Source organism: Pleurodeles waltl, chromosome 11 (assembly GCF_031143425.1).
Source record: "Pleurodeles waltl isolate 20211129_DDA chromosome 11, aPleWal1.hap1.20221129, whole genome shotgun sequence".
NCBI lineage: Eukaryota > Metazoa > Chordata > Amphibia > Caudata > Salamandridae > Pleurodeles > Pleurodeles waltl.
This window is the reverse complement of record NC_090450.1, coordinates 978218303-978238526: the sequence shown is the minus strand read 5'-3', so window position 1 is coordinate 978238526 and position 20224 is coordinate 978218303.

The following is a 20224-nucleotide window of genomic DNA, read 5'->3' as shown; positions in this document are numbered from 1 at the left end:
AAGCCCTATAAAGAAGGAAACAAAAAGGGAGATAGAGACCCCGCCAGCCATCCTCAGGGTCCGTCCATAAAATCTTTCACTCTTACTTCGGACATAAAGTAATAATATGTTTTTAAAAGAAATAAAAATAATAACAAAAAATAAATACAATAAAAAAACAAAGTTATGATTTAAAGGGCCATGGTATGCCCATTTACCTGCCAATAAAGATAATGTATATGTCATTGACCAGCAAACACCTAATGACAACGTATTGCTAGTCAGACACATTTAGCACTACATTTAGACGGGGCTCCATATAATATGTAACCCAGAGCAACTAGCATTACTGCAGCAGGGAAAATAAATAAACTGCCATAGACCAAATAGAAACACAATCAAACACAAGCCATTACATAGATTCGGGTGACCCCACACATGTCTAAACATGGTTATAGCCCTACCCTTGGTCTGGACATACAAACGTCGTGTCCAACATCAATTACCTTGTGTAAGACTTCCTGCTGATCCTACTGCATTCTTCGGGAACCATTACAAACCAGGTTCCCGGTGTGTGCTTAAGTAGACACATCTACAGAAATTGAAATAGAACTACTGAACGTACCATAATGGTGGCCATCTTAAAGTGGGGAGATTACACGATACACTGATACAAACTTCTAGCAGAAATTGTAGACCTGGAACAAGAAATTAAGAATATGAATTTGCCAGAGGCAATAGAGAAAAATTACAACATTTTGAAGGAGGTTCTTAATGTGCACCAACTCTCCATCAAAGGTAGGAAATTGAGGAAACTTAGGAGGGATGACAGCGACTACCATAATCGTTGTATCTTCACATTTTCTTGCAGATTTGATGATGTTAGAGTCAATGTACAGTTCATAACTGTTAAAGCCAATACGTCTGCCTCAAATAGTGTGACAGATGTTTCCAGCATCTCTAGTAGAGGCTGACTTTCAAGAGTGGGATATTTCTAACACAATCAATCCAATAGGGGATACCAGTTCATCTTTTTTATTAGACCTGGAAAGATACAGAAATGGAACACAACAGAATTACACAAAATTGAATACAAACACAAAACCAGGAGGGGAATAAAGTATATAACACTTAGACAGATGGGAGGGAATGATCACAAGATCGGTTTCATGCAACCAAAGAACATGAGTGCAAGTTCAAAAATATTATCTGTTGCCCATGCTGAATCTGCAAACAATGTGGATGCAGAACAGGTTATCAATCTTTCAAATGTTACAATGTCTATTGAAGAAATAAATGTAATAAGTAAAGGTCTAGGTTTATGTCCTACTTCAAGACCAGACTATACAGATATACATATAGATCTTTTTTAATTTGTTCAACATTTGAAGTTGCAGATATATTTCATGGAAAAACCAGGCATTACCGATAGAACTAATTGTTTGATTCCTAAGTGTAACACAACTATTAAGGATACAGTATACAGGACATCCAATTGGTTCTTTGGCTAGAACACACAGATTTACCCACACCCACTGTTCAGAGCATCATGGAACATCTTGATATTCAGACCACTTTGGAGATGGATAGTGGACTGAGACCTTAATCCCTTTTTACTCCCACTCTCTCTCCCGACAATCATATGGATGTCTCCTATAAAGCAATCATTACAGATCTATACTGTTTGGAAGACAAGCAAAAGGGCTACAGGAGAGAATACAGAGATAATCTCAGTCCAGGGGAAAGATTAGCAATGAACACATTAGCCCAGAATAAGGACATTGTGATTAGAGAAGCAGACGAAGGAGGGAATGTGGTTTTTATGAATAAATCGGACTATATGGCAGAAATTGATAGACAATTTGGAGATGGGGAAGCATACGTGCATCTCACAGGCAATCCATTGATAGAGGTCACACGTGTGGTGGAGGGCAGGCTCACATATTGGAAAGATTGTTGTCTCATTTCAGAGCTTGAATATAAATATATGTTCAATACTGCACCATGCACACCATGTATCTATATATTACCCAAGTTGCATAAGACTGGTAAATTTCCCCAGGGAAGACCCATTATATCTGGGATCGGATCACCTACAGAGCACATCTCTGAATATATTGACTCGTTCTTACAGCCTGTGGTACGTAACTTGCCATCTTACATCCAGGATACTAGGGATTTTTATGTTAGAAGATTTCGAGTGGACCGAGGCATGCAAATTTGTTTGTTTTGATGTTAACTCACTATAGACGTCAATCCCTCTAGAGAAAAGTCTGGAGGCGCTGACAACCATCCTTTCCCATAGGAATGTAACCTTATACGAGCTGTTAGAAATGGGGTCTTTGGTTGGCAGTCAGGTTACCCCCTGTCCAAGCAAGGACCCTCACTCTAGTCAGGGCAAGTCACACACAGTCCAAATTATCCTGTGCCCACCCTCTGGTATCTTGGCACTGAGCAGTCAGGCTTAACTTAGAAGGCAATGTGTAAAGTATTTGTGCAATAAATCATACAATAACACAATATAGCACCACAAAAATACACCACACAGTGTTTAGAAAAATATATAATATTTATCTGGATATTCGTAGGTCAAAACGATGAAAGATGCAATATGAATTTGTAGAGGACAAAGGCGATGCACAACCGCAAATTGCGAGTCGGTACCGACTCGCAATTTGAGGCTGCGACTCGCAAATAGGAAGGGGTGTTCCCTTCCTATTTGCGACCGCATTGCCATATAGAGTTGCTCTGGGACCGCGAATGCGGTCGCAAACCAACTTGCAGTTACCATCCACTTGAAGTGGATGGTAACTCATTCGCAAAAGGGAAGGGGTCCCCATGGGACCCCTTCCCATTGGTGAATGCCAATAAAAATAATTTTTCAGAGCAGGCAGTGGTCCTATGGAACACTGCTTACTCTGAAAAAAACAAAACCAAATGGTTTCGGTATTTTTCTTTTTGCAGCTAATTTTCCTTTAAGGAAAACGGGCTGCAAAAAAAAAAACTGCTTTATTAAAAAAGCAGTCACGGACAAGGTGGTCTGCTGTCTCCAGCAGGCCACCATCCCTGTGAGTGCCTAGACTCGCTATGGGGTCGCAAACTGCGACCCACCTCATTAATATTCATGAGGTGGGTCTTTGCGACCCCATAGCGAGTCGCAGAAGGTGTCTGAGACACCTTTCTGCATTACATTTGCGAGTTGCAAATTGCGAGTCGCTAGTACTCGCAATTTGCAACTCGCAAAATGTTTTCTTGCTACATCTGGCCCCTAAGTCTTTAAAAAGCAAACAAAGTCTCTCTCAAGCACAAAGTACCTGGGTTGGAGTGGAAAATCTCCGCAAAGGGCCGCAGAGGAGGAGATGCGTGGAAAAATGGTGTGTGCGTCGGTTTCGTCCCTTCACACACAGACTTGCGTCGTTATTTTTCACGCGGGAAAGACGTGCGTCGTTTTCCGGTGCGCAGACAGGTCTCCTCTGTGGGTCGCGGGATTACCAGATGTCCCAGGGGCTGTGCGTGGATTCCTAGGCTTGTTGTCCGGCTGCGTGTCGTTCCGGTGGGCTATGCATGGAATTTTCTCCCTCACGGCAGGCGTTGCATCAATTTCCTCTCTGGAAGTCGGGAATGTCCAGGCGGGCTGTGTGTTGAAGTTCCGGTCGCACCGCAGGCGTCGTGCCGATCTTTTCCTTGCGGGGTCGAGCGGCGTTTTTCCAGATCGGCGTGCAGTGAATTTTCACCGCGGAGCAAGCTGTGCGTCAAATTTTTCGGCGCACAAGGCGTCCAGCTGAAATATGGAAGTCTTTTTGGTCCTGAGACTTCAGGGAACAGGAGGCAAGCTCTATCCAAGCCCTTGGAGAGCACTTCTGCAGCAGGGCAAGAGTTCAGCAAGGCAGCAGTCCTTTGTAGAAAGCAGTCAGGTGAGTCCTTTGAGCAGCCAGGCAGTTCTTCTTGGCAGGATGCAGGTTCTGGTTCAGGTTTCTTCTCCAGCAAGTGTCTCAGGTGGTAGGGCAGAGGCCCTGTTTTATACCCAAATGTGCCTTTGAAGTGGGGGAGACTTCAAAGAGTGGCTTAGAAGTGCACCAGGTCCCCTTTCAGTTCAATCCTGTCTGCCAGGGTCCCAGTAGGGGGTGTGGCAGTCCTTTGTGTCAGAGCAGGCCCTCCACCCTCCCAGCCCAGGAAGACCCATTCAAAATGCAGATGTATGCAAGTGAGGCTGAGTACCCTGTGTTTGGGGTGTGTCTGAGTGAATGCACAAGGAGCTGTCAACTAAACCTAGCCAGACGTGGATTGTAAGGCACAGAAAGATTTAAGTGCAGAGAAATGCTCACTTTCTAAAAGTGGCATTTCTAAAATAGTAATATTAAATCCAACTTCACCAGTCAGCAGGATTTTGTATTACCATTCTGGCCATACTAAATATGACCTTCCTACTCCCTTCAGATCAGCAGCTATCACTTCAACAATGTATGAGGGCAGCCCCAATGTTAGCCTATGAAGGGAGCAGGCCTCACAGTAGTTTAAAAACGAATTTAGGAGTTTTACACTACCAGGACATGTAAACTACACAGGTACATGTCCTGCCTTTTACCCACACCGCACCCTGCTCTAGGGGTTACCTAGGGCACACATTAGAGGTGACGTATGTGTAGAAAAAGGGGAGTTTTAGGCTTGGCATATACTTTTAAATGCCAAGTCGAATTGGCAGTGAAACTGCACACACAGGCCTTGCAATGGCAGGCTTGAGACAAGGTAAAGGGGCTACTGAAGTGTGTGGCACAACCAGTGCTGCAGGCCCACTAGTAGCATTTAATCTACAGGCCCTAGACACATATAGTGCACATTACTAGGGACTTATAAGTAGATTAAATAGTCCAATTGGGTATGATCCAAAGTTACCATGTTTAAAGGGAGAGAGCATATGCACTTTAGCACTGGTTAGCAGTGATAAAGTGCACAGAGTCTAAAAGCCAGCAAAAACAGTGTCCAAAAAGTGGAGGGAGGCAGGCGAAAAGTTAGGGGTGACCACCCTAAGGCATGTCAGGTCTGACACGAGCACACAAATATGTTGATTGATCTCACACGTTTGGTTCTGGAAAATAATGTATTTTTACATAATGGTAATTGGTACAGACAAGCCCGAGGAGTGGCGATGGGGGGCGGAATTTTCACGCTTGGATGCGTGGGGCACTTTGAAAGACAACATTGATGGACGGATTGTCCGCCAGCCATCTTGAAACACATTCTATATTGGGGAAGGTATATTGATGACATATTAGTCATTTGGATCAGCACTAATTCAGGTTTGGATGTTTTGATTAACCATCTTAATAATAACACCTATAACCTTCTCTTTACACATTATGTGGGTATGCACCAGATTGAGTTTTTGGATGTCTCTCTATACATTGTGGGTAGTAAGATACTCTCTAAAATGTACAGGAAACCCACTGCATGCAATTTTATATTACATGCACAAAGTGTACACCCAAGTGCACAAATCAACACAATCCCGTATGGGGAAATGTCCAGAACCAGACGTAACTGCAGTGAAAATGAGGTATTTCACCCGGTGCTGAAACAACTGGAGCAACTATTTCGGAATAGGGAGTACTCTAATTGTATGATTTCTAGAGCAAGGGGGTGGATTATGTCCAAAGAGTGTAAGACTTTATTAATCCACAAAAAACGTATAATGCACAAGGATGTGAGGTTGTCTTTGATCACTAGACATAGCTCTGCTAGTACAACAGTATACTGCATTTTGAAACAACACTGGTACTTGTTATTAATGGATGCCACCCTTGGCAAGGGGCTCAGTAATGGACCCTCGATGACACATAGGAGACGGATTACACTAAGAGAGAGACTTCGTCCCAGTTATATTGTTCCTATTACACAGGAGAAACCCGTCATATGGCTGCCTACTAGACCTAGGTTTTTTTTCAAATGTGGAGGATTTATCACTTATCAGTTTGCACTGAATAGACCCTTTTAATTTTCTTATAATACCAGGGAGGTCCATCATGTAAACAAATCATCAACTGTAACACCAAGTTTATGTATGTGGGTAGTACCATCCATCCACTCAAGGAACGGATTCAAGAGCATGTAGGAGCAATTCGAAATAATAACCACAACCATCCTATAGCTGTGCATTATAACATGCAAATATCAGATTTCATGGTATTACACATGTTTCCGGCCATCCGAGAGCTGGTGACCGAAATAGGGAGCTTAGGAAACAGGAAGCTAGATGGATTACCCAACTACTGGCTGTGGACCAGGGGCTAAATGTTGATAGGGAATTGTAACTATTCCTAGAATGAGCATGGTGCATTTTGGCTATGTGGATCTGTACGCTTATTGGGTGAACTTTGTGACTCTATATTTTTGTATATGGACTACCGATCAAGTGGACTGCTAATATTTATGTAGTAATCTTGATAACTTCATGCTTGCTAAGTTGTACATTCAGGATGTTCTTCGATATTTTTCTCTTTAAATATTTCTGTATTACTGTGACAATGTACTTCCTTCTGTAGTCTTCTCTTGGTATGCTGGCGGTCGGTGGATGCTGCTCCACACTCACCGCCACGTCAGTCCAGACACCGCCACACCTATAATGATGCAGTCATAGGTGTGGCGGTGTATGACGGCGCGGCGATGCTGGCGGAGCAGCATCCAAGGAGCCCGTTCCCTCCCGGAGCAGTGCCATGGAACAAGTAAGTGCTGTCCGAGAGGGAAGGGGGGAAGGGGTGTATGTGTATGAATGCTTGTGTGCATGTATGAATATGGGTGCATGTTGATGTGGGGGGTTGGGGTTTGGGGAGGACCTGTATGGAGGGAGGGTCGGTGGCGGATGGTGAGGGGGGGTTTTGGGAGGCCTACAGGGAGATTGGTGGGATAGGGGGTCGGTTTTCAGGGTTGGGGGTGGTTCTAGGGACTTGGGAGGGTGGGTGGGGGTAGTGGCAAGGGGGGGTGGCCTGGCGTGTCACATACAGGTGACAGGAATAAGAATTCCTGTCACCCGTATGCTTTCCACCAGGGATTACCTGACGGGGTATCCCGCCACGAAATCCCTGGTGGAAATGGGATCCTTATCCCACCGCCGGCCCGGCCTCCACCACCGGGTCTAAAGTGCCTACTGTCGGCCCGGCGGTCGTTTCTGGCCTGGTGGTGGGTAGTAGTGAACTGGCTGCTTTGCAGCCAGTTTACTACTGTGTTCAGAATACGGCGGTCTGAACCACCATGCCGTTTGCGGTTATGACCACCACGCCGGCCATGTTCATAATGAGCGCCTATGTTTCTAATTTGTGTTGGGATTTTTTGTGTTTTGAATATTCCCTTATTGCTGTTTTAGTATTGCATAAATACTTTACACATTGCCCGTAAGCTACACCTGTCGGCTCTCTGCCTTAGCTACCAGGGATTCAGGCTCAAGTTTATTTAGTGACTTTAGTGGATGACCCTGACAAGGACTGAGGAGGGTACTTATCTCTCTAAACCAATAACTCTGTTTCTTACATTCTCCTTGAAGAGATGTGTCTTCAGCTCCTTTCTGAACTGCAAGCAGAATGGGCAAGCCTGGGCTGCTGAGAGACACGGTTTCAGATTCTTGACCATAGCTGAAGAAGACTTGCCTTTGATGTTTCCCCTGTGTGCAGAGGCATAGCTTCGGGGTTTTGGGGGTGTTTGGGGTGTTCCACTCCCCTAAAAATGTATTCTGTAGTAAATAGTTGGGCACAGGTGCTTGCAGTCCAGTATGGTGAGGCGTCTGTCGGATTTCACCCTGGATTTTTACCCGCACACAAACAAAAACACACACATGCACACAATCTCTCTTTGTTTGAAAACAATTGTGTTTTAAGTACCCCTAACATTCCACCCATTTCCTGCTTCTAATCAGGGGCGGCTCCTTCACAATGGCAAAGGAACGTCGCTCCCCTGGCTGAGCCAGGAGCTGAAAGATAAAACAATATTTCATTATTCTTTTATCTTTCAGCTACTGACTCAGCCATCAGCAGGTGCAGGGTGGGGTTGGGCCACGGGACGGGGATGAGGGGAGTGGAATCTGTGCACTACGTGCACGTGTATTTGGTTGGCCTTCTCAGGTTGGCCAAACCCACATGCACACTTAGGTTTCTCCAACCCGGCTTTGCTACACAGCCGGGCTGGAGAAACTGCACAGACCCCAGGGGGGGCAGTCTGAGCCACTCAGACCAATCGTGACACTGCTCTCATGCTAGGTTTAGCACAAGAGCAGATCCAGGATTGCTGGGGAGTCTGTGCTGGCATCCCAGTGAATGCTGGGACACCAGAAGAAGAGCAGAGGAGCAACGCCGCAGGTGGTGGCGACGGGAACAGGTAAGTTCCCCGCCCCTCCCCTTGAGATTTGCGGCCACAGCTGCTGCTTCCCATAATGTGTTTTAACAAAATATGCCAGCGTGATTGTTGGGAAATGTGAATCTTACACAACCCCCAATCTTACTGACCAAGCTACGTCTCTGCCTTTTTGGCTCTTGTCGACTTCAGTCTGGAAATACCCTGGCTCCTTGTGTTGTGCTCCAGTCATCTCATTAGGCTTTTGATGATGAAATGACTCTGGAAATGGATAAATATGTTCATTTTTCTTTGAGACACTCATCTTAAGTACTAGAAAGCTGTTTTTTTTCCAGTCTCCTGCAGAGTGTACGAAAAAAAAACTGAAACAGAGTGAAGTGTTTGCTGGAAGGCCAGCTGCTCCAGTAATGAATACAATGCAGTTATCCATCCAGGGACTGAGCCAAGTCAGAAGCCCGCATTTAATAATGGCAGCAACTTTGCACCATCGGTGAACCGTGCACAGTGTTGTAATGCACCGTCAGCAGCCGAATTATGATAAATTGCACACGTGCACCAGGCTGCACCGTGACATGTGCTATGTCGTCTGGGACCAAATACTGCAACCTCTGCATAGCGAGGTGGAAGGAACCAGTTTTGTACCATTGTGTTGCTCCATAGTATGCAAACAGTTTACAGAAATGCGCCATTTTGCCTAGCATCATGGTAGTTTTCACAACAATGCCTATTGCACACGTCTTATGCATTCATGAGGCACAAATAACAACAAAATGGTGTACATACGCCTTGGGGTGGCACTTGTCCCTATGCAGGCTGCATCCATAACTGGCCCTCTCTGGGATACGTTTGATCCAAACAGGACTGGCTTTAGCACTTATGGTCCCCATGTGCGAGAGGCTTTTTTGCCCCCTCACACATGACCTCCTTCTCCACAAATGTCCTCACTACTGCACCCCATCAGTGCCCCTTATCTTGCCATAGTCCCTCTCTGACACACATTTCATATTTTTAAAGCGCTACTCATAGTTCACTCACACTCAGTTTTGTGATCTGCATGGTACATGTCCTTTGCAGCTGGCACATTATCCCTCCGAGCTACTTTATGATAAGTCAAAGCTGCCAGTAGACAAAGTTCCGATCTCTCACCAGCAGTAGAATTAACCTGCAGAGTTTCCTTGACACTTTTATTGATGCCTGAAACTACTGGACTCACAAGGAAGTTCATGTGCTTTTAAACCCATGTTATTTTTAAACATAGTGCCCCCCCACCAACCTAAGTCAGGGCCTGGTGCAGCTGCACTGGTCACACCGCCCTAATGCTGGTCCTTGGACCCAAATGAAAATGAATAAAAAACATATCCTGTGCAAAAAGAAAATATGAAAAGTACAGCTGGGGACCACCATGTCGGCCTACACGCACTTTACCTCCTTTCTGGATTTGACAAACATTCCGAGGGATACCTCTCGAAAGCAACCCATGCAGTTTTCCGGGTTTACTCCTGGGATGCTCATGTGACATTCCTAGTGGGATCCTATTCCTCCTGTGTGAAGTTTTCCATAGCTGAGAACTCTGCATGATTCCCCTATACAAAAACAGTGTGGAAAATGCTTTCCTTTTGGAGAAAGGTCTTTCTCTGCACTCCCACCAACTACTGGGATGATCCATTCCCCTTCCCATCCAGCAATGAGATTTATTCCAGCCCTAGCTGGTGCAAAAACTCAACCCTCTCCAGCGTGCAGGGGCGGCTGCAGAAAATATCAAGGGGAGGAGCGTGGGTACGACGGGGACGGGGTGGGGGGAATACATTATTCTAAAAAAAGACACTGTTTGTGGCTACCACTGCCCTCTCCTGCCCTCTCCTGTCCACTGCCCTCTCCTGACACCTCACTTGTCCTCTTGACTGTTCTGGTGTCCTAGCTTTCGTTGGGACACCAGAGCAGACTCCCCAGCACGTCTGGCGGTGCTTTCATGCTCAAGTTAGCAAGAAAGCAGCGTCAGGATTGGTGTGAGCGTCTCGGACTGCCTCTCAGACACAACCCTGGGGCCTGTGCAGTTTCTCCAGCAGTATGTGCTTTTGGACGGCCGTCTTAGGCATTAGACATTCATGTACATTTTTATTTTTCGGAGGCTGGCTCTTAGGAGGAGGAGGAGGAAGAGCCTCTGCCAGCGTGGAAAGGCAAAGGAGAGGATGTTGCGAATGGCAATAAATGACCATGTTTGTGAGAGTTCACAAACTTCCAAGGCTAACTATAGTTCGGAATGTTAACCTCCTCACTACTTGAGGGGAGTATAAAGGTGTTGAGAATTGCTCTCATGGCGAAGATCTCAGCGCACCTAATTGGTTCATGCCGTCAAGGAACCCCTTTTTGAATTCCTGACAGATATAAGTAAGGTAAATCTGGTCACAAACATATGTTTACAATCAGATTTGCCTTTGCAAATATGCCCCATAGTGTCACACAGACATTATGAAGTACCATGACTAGGGCCACTGGAATTATGCGATTGTGTGGCCGCATAGTTATAGAATTGCCGCATAGTCCATCACCTGCTGCATAATCTGCAGATTTTAACATTAAAAGTTTTGTTTTTGCCTCAAAGGATTCAAAAGTTACTAAAAATACACCAACATATGCTGCTGCACACAGACAGGCCATTTGCAAAGCTGAACTCGCCATTTTTTGTTGCTTATTGCTATATTTGGGTACCTAAATGGTACTAATGAGGCACAAGTAATACCCAGACAGTGTTACTGTTGGACTTTTTGCCTTACGCAGGGTCATCCCCAGTCTTTTTGCCTCCTTCCTCCTGGTTTTCCTGACCTCTCGCTGTTGGCTCTAGGACTCTGAGCACTTTATCACTGCTGACCAGTGCTAAAGTGCAGGTGCTCTCCCATCTAAAGTTGGTATGATTGGCTTATACGTAATTGGCATATTTAATTTACCTATAAGTCCCTTGTACAGTGGTATCTCTATACCCAGGGCCTGTAAATTAAATACTACTAGTGGGCCTGCAGCGCTGCTTGCGCCACCCACTGAAGTAGACTTTTAAACCTATCCCAGGCCTGCTAGCGCAGGGCCTGTGTGCGCAGTTTTTTGCCACAGGGACCTGGCATCTAAATTCACTTGCCAGGCCCAGAACTCCCCTTTTACTACATGTAAGTCACCGCTAAGGTACGCCCTAGCTAGCCCTATGGGCAGGGTGCCATGTATGTAGAAAGGCAGGACATGTGCAATATTGCATGGCCTGTCCTAGTAGTGACAAACAGCCTAACTTGGTGTCTCACTGCTGTGAGTGCTGCCTTCTCATAGGATTGCATTAGAAATGCCCTGCCTTATGTGTAAGGGGTATTGTCTGATTTATGAGGGGTAGCGTAGGCATGTTTGGTATGGTTGTGATAATAAATACTGCTTACTGGTGTGGGTGTATTTTTTATTATTACTATCACAGAAATGCCACTTCTAGAAAGTGCGCATTTATCTGTGCTTATGACTCTGGTGTTTTGCAGCTTGACTCCAATCCACGTCTGGGCAGAGTGACAGTTGGGGCTTTGTGCATACTTCTCAGACAGCCTGTAACAGGGAGGGTGGAGGTGTCACAGAGGTGCATCTGCATTCTGAATAGTCTTCCTGGGCTGAGAGAAGGGAGAGGCGGGGCACACCTGCATTTGTAAAGATGTGCCCTGGCCTCACACAATAGGGTCGTTAACCCCCCACTGATGTTTGGAGCCTCTGCTGAAAGGAGAGATGGGGCACTCCCAGAACCAGTTGTAACTGGCTGGAACCTCCTCTCCCGACCATTGTAAAACACTGTAAGAACTGACTATAAGTACAGGGGAATTTTCCCCACAATTTGAACTCTCTTGGAACTTGAAACTGGACACAGAACGCTGATGAATGGACTCACGAGGAAACCACCTTGGACTGCTGCTGCTGTGCTAACCTGTGACCTGCCTGGTCACTAGGAGGAACTGCCATCATCTGCACCCCTTGTGCTGCCCTGTAGCTGGACCCACCAGCCTTGTGCTCCTTCCTGCTTCCTTGTTCCCAGGAGCAGGGTGCCATGGTTCCTGACCCCTGTTACTTTTCCCTGCACGAGGAGTGCTGCCTTTGCGCTGAGAGAGCGCTCTTCTGTGCCCTCAGGCACTTCAAGGCACCGGATTCTGGCTAAAAGGATCACCGCCGCAGCCCGGGCTTTAGAGGTGTCCTAGCGCTTTGAAAAGCGCTTTACTTTTGCCCAAGGAAATCACCGCTGCACCCAGACCGAAGTGGATGGCTCGGGTGCTTGTTAAAATGCACCTTGCGCTGCCCAGGAACTCCATCGCCGCAGCCTGGTCTTTGATTCAATCCAGCACGTCGGAGCGCGCTGTCCATTAATCGCCAGAGCACTCCAGGAGAGGGAGAGGAGCTGGTGCGCTCCTCTCAATGCCCCTGGGGGATCCGACGTCGAGGTAGTGCCCCCAGGGCAACCGCAGCTCTCCTGTTGTCAAGGAGACCACCGCGACCCCGGAGACACCAGAGCAGCTCCAGAGAGGAGCCCAACACGTGAAGGAGAGGCGCGGCCTCTCCCTGCTCGGCTGCCCCTCACTTCGCAGGACTTGGGGAAGGCGCAGAGAGCGCCCCATTCCCCCGTCTCTGCGGTTGGAGCAGTACGCTCCGCTTTGCTGTTGTTTCACTTCGGGCATTTTCTACCCGGAAGGGAGACCTCGACGGAGGCCCCCTTCGGCTTGCCCCTACTTGAGGTTGGGCTTCGCCTGGCCCCCACCCCGAGGACAGGGTGTGGGGAGACCGAGGCAGGTCCCCAGCTAAATTACGGGTCCCCGGAGGGGCCCGTTTTCGGAAAGGATAGGGTGCCTACCGCCCCTTTCCCTCCAGGAGCACCGTGTGGCCCCCGTGGTGAGCGCAGAAGCGCCTGGGGCCCCTTCATGCTCTCTTAGGCACGGGAGGTGTCTTTATCATCCACCAGGTATTTCTAAGTGACAATATATATACCACAAGTTCTTACAAGAGACTTTATTGCATTATATATTGCCTACCTGTTCTAGGATGCTTTTACATATATGTGCAAATGTTCCTTTTATGGGCATGACTTGATAATATGTTTCCCTAACTTGCCATATGTTTTCTAATGTTCCTACTATGGGCGTTTTATGATATTCTTATGACAAGTGTTCTAATGTGATAACGTGTGTCCTGACTACTGCTTATGTTGCAGAATACTGAGTAACCTGTGTGTTATGTGTGACTACTGCTAATTGGCAGAGTAACTAATGTGTAACGTTCTGACAACTGCTAAGGTAGCAGGATAGTACTGATATGTGATGTTTGGTCTGATAATTGCCTTGTGTACAATACAGTATATTTTCATATAATCTGGTGTTGTGTTTCCTTTGTGGTGGGGATATTGCGTCACATGAGTTGTGTGTGTTGTGCAAACGCTTTACACATTGCCTCCGGGTTAAGCCTGACTGCTTGTGCCAAGCTACCAAGGGGGTGAGCAGAGGTTATCTTGGACGTGTAACTCCCTTGCCCTGACTAGAGTGGGTAAGTCCTGCCTGGCTGAGGTGCATACCCTAGCCAACCAGAAATCCCATTTCTAACAGTTACCAAGTTTCAAAATGCCGAAATAATGAAGTAACAATTTTACAAAATCGCACAGTATGCTGCATAATCTGCCTTTTCTTGCCGCATAATTTACTCAACCATGCTGCATAATTTGGACCGCTCTTGCCACACAAGTCCATTGGCACTGACCAGGACTTCATTTAATTCTGCACCTGTTTACAGTTGTTGACTTTTGGCATGCCTTCTCCTTACATTTCCCTCATTTTTCACTGCTTCATCCTTGCTTTTCCCCCTTTTTTTGTGTGCCTTCTCCTTGCTTTTCCATCATCCTCACTGCTTTCTTCTTGCTTTTCCCCCTGTTTTTAGTGTACCTTCTCTTTTCATTTCCCTCAATTTCACTGATTTCTCCGTGACCTGCAAGTGCCTGGATACCCTTCAAGGTGATTAGCAACACTTTACAAATCTTGATTGATTGATTGACTTTTATTCTTCCACTGTTCACATTCAGGGAACTGCATTTTGTTTGTTTTTCAATCAGCACTTCATGATGGTGCAAGTGTTTTCTGCTATCTCTTTCATGTTGCTTCTCCCTCCCAAAATACTGGCCCCCCCATGTTCTCAATGTTGCTCTTCACTCCTCCAACCTTGTCTGTAAAATCACAATAGCAGGTATCTTTTAGCCGGGGTGTAACCGAAGAGCATGCTGTAAGGGCTTTTCTTGTTATACAAAGGCCTTGTCAAACAAAAGCTTTTATGGTTCTGGGACACGGACCAGCAGCTCGACTCAGTCAGCTGTGTTTGAGGCAGAAGATGTACTTAGCATGACTGAAAAGAAGCTGTGTCTGTTCCTGGAGGCCCATGGTTCTACCTTTGGACTTCTGCAGAGTACCAAGGGCCATATTTATACTTTTTGACGCAAAAATGCGCTAACGCAGTTTTGCGTCAAAAAAATTAGCGCCGGCTAACGCCATTCTGAAGCGCCATGCGGGCGCCGTATTTATTCAATGACGTTAGCCGGCGTTAGCCGCCGGCGCTGCCTGGTGTGCGTAAAAAAAAACGACGTACACCAGGCAGCGCCGGCGTAGGGGGATATGGAGCTTGGGCGCCAAAAAATGGGGCAAGTCAGGCTGAGGCAAAATTTTCGCCTCAACCGATTTGCGCCATTTTTTTCGACTCCCAACCCCCATTGAAATGACTCCTGTCTTAGCAAAGACAGGAGTCATGCCCCCTTGCCCAATGGCCATGCCCAGGGGACTTATGTCCCCTGGGCATGGTCATTGGGCATAGTGGAATGTAGGGGGGCACAAATCAGGCCCCCCTATGCCACAAAAAAAAAAAAAAAACTTACCTGAACTTACCTTAATGTCCCTGGGATGGGTCCCTCCAGCCTTGGGTGTCCTCCTGGGGTGGGCAAGGGTGGCAGGGGGTGTCCCTGGGGGCTTGGGAGGGCACCTCTGGGCTCCTTCCGAGCCCACAGGTCCCTTAACGCCTGCCCTGACCAGGCGCTAAAGAAAGGCGCAAAAGTGGCCGGACGTCATTTTTTTTGACCCGCCCACTCCCGGGCGTGAATTTTGCCCGGGAGTGTAAATACGGCGCACATGCCTCGGAGTCAATTTTTTAGACGGGAACGCCTACCTTGCATATCATTAACGCAAAGTAGGTGTCCACGCTAAAAAATGACGCAAATTCCATGGACTTTGGCGCTAGACGCGTCTAATGCCAAAGTATAAATATGGAGTTAGTTTTGCGTCGGAATTGCGTCAAAAAAAACGACGCAATTCCGGCGCCAAATGTCTGGGGCAGGTTTCAGTCTGAGCCCTGTGGAAACATTTTCCTTTCAGTTCTAAAAGTTACCGTTTATTTTTAATTAATGTTCAGAGTATCTTCAGTGAAATGTATTTGAGAAATAAAGCAGACCTCTTATAGAGATTTGAAACATTGAATTCAAAGTACAGTAGTGAAATGCTGTAAGATTCTTTGCCTCAAGTTCTTTGAATTTTTTTTTTACCATTTTCAAACAATCCTTTTGAAACAAGTATTAACAAAGGCAATAGCTTGGCCTTCGCATAATGAAGATTGGAACTAATGGCTTTGCCAATGCTTGTGAAACTGAGCGAGCGTTGCATCAATTACTTCCTTCAATGAAGGATTTAATTGACCTAGCACAGTTTTCTGTGTTCTTCTGGACCACAGGAAGTACTGTACCCTGAGCAGTGTTCTACATCTGTGAGCTAATAATCTGCACCTTTTCTCTTCAAAAGCACAGTGTCAGTTTAGGGATTTTGGGGGGCCTGGGCATACATAATATGGGCCCTCTGTACAGAGCAAATTGGAATTTCATTACTAATTTCCTGCTAAGTTAAGCCCGCATGATGCCAAAAAATGCTAAATTATATGTTAAACTTTAACAGAGTCACACAAGGGCCCTCATTACAAGTTTAGGCTGCCGAAAGACTGCCATGTTGGCGGTAATCCGACAGCCGTATTAAGAGTCACACCATGAAAACCGCTATAAAACAGCCACAAATCCGACACAGCCAGGACCCTGGAGGGAAGAAAAGAGGTGGTTCCACCACAAGCTCCGTCACGCCGACAACCTTCCACCCACCAGATTACAACCTGCAAGTCACCAAAGTGGTTCTTTCATGGCCGAAATCCATTGGCAGTCGAAACCATCTCACTCAGAACTCACTCCTGTCAGAACAGAACACCACATTGGACAGTTCAAACAACCCACACCTAACACACGCACACACACCAGGCACACCTACTCACTGCACTTTAAAACACACCAACACACAACCCATAATCCTTTGCGACTAAAACGACCATCACATAGACCGAGAAGCCACAATCTTATTACTTAGCACTCATACACCAGAGGCACATTTACACTTCACACTCACCACACACTTCACGCTACACAAACACTACAACCTACCAGCCTACCAGCACTCACAACCAAATACCCCCACCCCACGAAGCACCCTACACTGCACCCTACACACACAACACCCACCCACAACACAACCACCATGTCATGTCAAAAGCACCAACGCTTCAGTGACAAAGAGTTGAGGGTCATGGGCGAAGAAATCCTCAGGGTAGAGCCACAACTCTTATGAGCCTAGATACAGCAAACATCCATAGCCAGGAAAATGGAGTTAGTCAACAGGGTCAACTCAGTGGGCACCCATCCACGCACAATGGAGGACATCAGGAAGAGGTGGAACGACCTTAGGGGGAATGTGCATTCCATGGCTTTACGACACCAGATAGCCATGCACAAGACTGGCGGTGGGCCATCACATCCTGCCCCAGAGCTCATATCGTGGGAGGAGAAGGTCTTGGACATCCTGCATCCTTCAACACAAGACTGAACATGGGCTGTGACATCACTGCTGCCAAGCCCACTGTAATCTGAAAAGAGCCTGTGGCAAGAAAGTGTAGCACTGACAGAACTTGAACTGTGGGAGGGATGGCACAGGGATTACGTATGGTAGGCAATAGATCCTGCCCCAACTGGGGTCATAGATCCATGATGGTCTGATGATTCAGACGATAGATCTGAATGATATGCCTCTCCTCCAGGGTTGCAAGGTCCACTAGCGGACGGTACACTGATGCATGTCTCAATATCCTCATGACAGGGTATCTAGGATGGAGGGGAAAGAATGTACAATGTGATATGCACTGTTAGAAGAACATATCATAATCACACACACCTAACACTGTAGACATGCCGAACTCTGCTGACACATACTGTATTGGTCATGCTGAAGTGGCATTTACTTAATCCTTGCTGCACATTGCTGCTCCTGATCAATAGTTTCTGACATCCATCACGTGTCATGTTCCATATGAGGTACACGGAGCTGTCCTGCACTGAGCATGTACGTAGTCATGCTAATTACCTATATGGTTACACCGCCTCTTAGCCTGAGAGTAATTGGACATGCACCTTCTATGACAACCAGCACTATAATGCCACTGTGTCATGCATGTCACATGTATAGGCCAAACAATGATGCCACAACATAGGCCTACTCCGCATTGAGGTGAAAAAAGTGTATGGCACACTTATTTTCATGCATCAGGGCATGATATGAGCATAAAATGGCAGCCACTTGTCCTGCAGCACTCGACAGATGGAAGTGACCTAAGTCCGCCGGCGTATGTGTTCCTGGCGGTAGGTGGTCGCATGTGCCGTCTAACTTCTCAGTAGGTAATATTGCTGCCTATTGGGGACTGGAGCCAATGTCGATCACCGCCGGAGGGGACGGTCCTGAACGCAGCAGCCATGGCCGCCATTTTCTTCAACTTTGCTCACTTGACTCCTGACTCTCTTGCAAGCAAGACCTCCATGAGCTGAGCTGCTGTGTACTGTCGCTGGGAGCCACCATGCCACATCCTGAAGGTGGTAGGGCCCCAACCTTCACCGAAGAAGAGCTGGAGAAGCTGGTGGAAGGGGTCTTACTCCTGTATGGAAGCTGTATGGGGCACCAGAGGAACAAGTGAGCCCAATGCCATAGTCATTTGTGATAGGGGTGTGTGTGAGGGTGAATGGAGTACGTGTTATGGTCACGGGTCATGGAGTTTAGGTGTGTGAACTGTGAGGATGGGTATGTGTGGGCATTTGGTGGGTCTGATGTTTATAGTCCACTGCTGTTGGTAAGGTGCCAGTCTACATAACTTTCTCCTTTTGTCTGTGTCCCACATGTAGGTCAACGCCCATCAGAAGAAGAGGATCTGGGGTGCCATTGCCAAGCAAGTGCGGACCGTGGGGGTTGATAGCCGGCACAGCACCCAGGTCGCAAGCAGTGGGAGGGCCTGAGGCGCTGGGCGTGGAAGACCGCAGAGGCCCAGCTGGGGATGTCCTCCCAATGATGGACGGGTGCCCATCAGACCCTGACCCCCTTAATGGCCCACATTTTAGCAGTAACCGACCCTGAGGGGATGGGCGTTTGAGGGCAGCACAGCACCCACGAGGGGGTGAGTAATGACTGCATCCTGGGACTTGGCTGGCCTTAAATGGGATCCGGTGCCTCACTGCAGGCAAAGTGACATTGAAGTTAATGCTACATGTGTATCAACAAATGGAATTGGGTACTAGGCACCCTGGCAGAGTATATTTTGTAGATGTGTTTCCATGCTTTACTGTCAGTGGAAGTACATCTCCTATTTCCATACCTTTCCATGTCTGTAATGTGGAAATGCACTAATGTCATAGGCACATGTGTGACTCCATCCTGGCCATAGAATGGATGTGAGTGTTTATATCACCCTAGGCATTGTGTCTGACCAGCTCCAGCCAACTGCATTAGTAGCTCTGAGCTGTCAGTCCACTCCCATATGTGTAGCCTACCTATATATGCGACTGTGTCACTCTCCTGATATCACTGGGACTATATTAATCATGTACTGGTTATGGTATTGACAGATTGTGGGGTTGCCATTACAGTTCCACCACAGAACTGGCCTTTATGAGACATGAGTATTGGCCTGATAGCTGACTAGGCAAATATATAGGTGAGCTGCTGACTATAGGTCATATGTAGGTAGCCAACTTGGGATACTGTAACATGTCGAAATAATGAGGTCTGATAGCACAGATAATGCATTCCTAGGAGCTATACTTGTGGGGATGTGGCCTTCCAACCTATGGGGGTGGTAGGTGCCCTGGGAGATACCTTGTCACCATGGTGTGTACATGGCATGTAGGACATAGTTCCAGCAAGTTCTATGCTGCATTGCTGACTGACTGCCTACATCATCTCATCATGGATAGAGTTGGGGGGCACATCTGATGGCCCGTGACTATTACAGCTTGCCTTGGCTATTATGTTGTGGCAGATTAGGAGTGCTTTGGGTACTGCATGACACTTGGCATGTTGATGTCAAGGAAATTTTGTATTCAGTCTCCTCAGGCAGCTTCTGTTGTAGTGGGATGTGTATTTGGTTTACTGGCAGTGGTGTTTGTCCATGTGTACCTAATGCATGCAAATATATACCCCCTGAGATGTGTGTTGTCTGGGCTCAGTGACAGGTTTTGCCATTTGTGGAATGGTGTGTGTGAGGGTGGAGTTGTCATGGTGCGTAGTCCAACTGGTGTACCCACATGTGTGGGGCCATTGGAAGTGGTCCATGATGTGGTATGTGTGTACCAGAGGTATATCTGTTGTCACAGTGCACTCAGTGGATTTGTTTGGATGTTTTACGTTTGGTACATGGCCCATTCTAGATACACTTAGCAGTATGCTGGGTAGTGATATATGTTTTGTGTGTCACCTGCTCTGACTCTGTGATAGGGTCTGACTACTCACATGGCTATATAGCAGATTCA